The sequence below is a fragment of the Galleria mellonella genome, unplaced genomic scaffold, assembly GCF_026898425.1.
Source record: "Galleria mellonella isolate WM207_F2 unplaced genomic scaffold, CSIRO_AGI_GalMel_v1 utg515, whole genome shotgun sequence".
NCBI lineage: Eukaryota > Metazoa > Arthropoda > Insecta > Lepidoptera > Pyralidae > Galleria > Galleria mellonella.
In genome coordinates this window covers 1936683-1939141 of record NW_026442107.1, presented here as the reverse complement: position 1 = coordinate 1939141, position 2459 = coordinate 1936683, and positions in this window count along the sequence as shown.

Sequence of the window (2459 nt, the reverse complement as noted above, 5' to 3'; positions counted from 1 at the left end):
AAAGCTCCCTCGGAGGGTTGTGGGCATGCGCCACCCTTCGCCAATTGGACCAAAGTTCATGCTCGGTATCGAAAAGGTCTTACGAGTGTTCGGTGATAAAGAACAGCTGTCTTTTGTTCCCGACAATAATTCGCCAATCTTAATGATCATCTAGAATTTACTCTACTCCGACTCTATCATTACCAGTAAGATTTGTAACTTACTCCACAGGTTGTTATTATATTATATCTGGCAGGAAATAAGTGTACAGTTTTTTTTTTGGAAATTGGCACGAATATTCGACGAAGACGCTTGCGCGGAGGGCCGATCGATAGTTCCTATATATTTAGTCCCATCTATAGTTACAGGTGTTCGGTTCTGATCATGTTTTACTAGTAAAAATTCTAGTTAATTTCAAATGCGTAAAGATCAAAATGCAATGACAATACTCCTGTACAGAATTCAGATTCATTCATGAACGTTGAACAAATTGTTTACTGAAGAGGAAATGTCAATAAAGGTCAAATTGGTTTCGTCTTATATATTACAACAACTTATACAGCTATATACACTTAATTGATATGGGTAAAGTACCTCAGGGGAAACTTATTTATTATAAATAGAGCAAAAGTGTGACAAGGCGTAGGCACTTTTCTTTATTTAGAGAGATTGGATTTATTTATACTAGAATATATTAAAGGGAACATATAATTAAAATTTTAAATAGAGAACTATTTATATTCTTTTCACAACTTCATCTATTTATCGACATCTTCATATGACATTTCATACCAATACAAATTAGTTCCCAAGTACCTTTTTTATACAGTGATCACCTCGTAAGATAAGTACTGTTACTGAGATATGAAACAATATCCATATCTCAGTATTCTTACTCATATTATAAATGTAAAAGAGAATTTGTTTATTTATTTGTTATCTTATAGCACCTTAACAGCTTAATCAATCACTATGAAATTTGGATTACTCGTTCTATACGGGACGGAGAATAGAGGCTACGTTTTATCTCGGTCAGTAAACACATTCTGGGTATAGCTAGTATCAATGTATTTAGTATGAATCTTAATAATATAATAAAATTCTAACTAGACGATGACGACGAAAGATGACTATGTCTCTGCCTATCCTAATAATGACACCCATAACAAATATGTACATATAAAAATGTGAAAATATATGTAAATAAAAAAAACTTGAAAATTTTTGTTTTTTGGGTCTGTCTGTATGTTCCTGTATCACGTAAAAACAACCTCACCAAATTAAATAAGGTTTTCACAGTTATACTCCTGTGTTCCAATTTCAAATCTGATGTTATGTTTTATCTAAACACACCATCTAGAAATAAAAGTTAGTAATAAGTATGGCGATAAATTTGTTCGATAAGCTGGCGATCCAGTTGGAACTTGTAATTACTGTGAGCGCATGCGACGGTAGAAAGTGATAGAGGCATAAGAATAAATAATTCTATAATCTTTATTTTTATGGTACAGAATACACCATCACATTTAATATTAATTATAATGTTTTTTTTTTCTTTTTTTTTTATACAAGTTAGAATGTCAAACAAGCTGACGGCCCACCTGATGGAAAGTGGTTACCGTCGCCTATAGACATGAGCAGTACCATGGACATAACAGAGTATACTTTATCGCCCATGAATGATACCCCCCATGCGTTGCCATTCCTGAGGACTCGGGATAAATAAATACCTACTTAAATATTAAAAAATCTCCAAGTTTGAAGACGAAGAAATTTAACCAGTGCGTGTTGTCAGTGATGATCTATTGAACCGAAACATGGTCCTACACGATTGCTCGTATGGAAAGTAAAAAAAAGTATGCTATGGAGAGGGCTATACTCGAATTTTCTTTGCGTGACAGAATTTGAAATGAGGAAATCCGCAAAAGAATCAAAGTGCATATTGTCCGAAGGATAAGTAAGCTTAAGTGGCAATGGGCTGGTCACAAAGCTCGAAGAACCGACAGACGATGAAAAAGAAAGGTTCTTGATTGGTGAGTTCGGATGTCCGTTTTGCTAGTTGCCGGCTATTGTAGCGGGCGTATCTTTTGGAACAAGCTGTAGAATATAATGGCCAGCATTTATTTCCTTACCTTGGCTAAGATCAATTAGAGCGGGGTTCTCTATATGTTAGATGCGTAAATACTTGGCGTCTACCAATAGATGTTCTCGGAATGTATGGAGCGCACTGTATCTGTTCCAGTGCATTACCTTGAAGGACGGAGAAGGTGGAACTAGAAAGTTTCTGTTCGTAATCATCGTTGCTATTTTTATATCCTTGTTTCGATGACCTAAGATCCTAAGTAATAAAATAAATAGTCATTTTACGCACGTTTGAACTAACGTAGTACGCCCTTTCTCATTACTTACCCGAATGTTATTATATTTTCAATGACGGGACTTCACAGCTTTCGCCCTTGTAAAACGACATCGTTAAACGT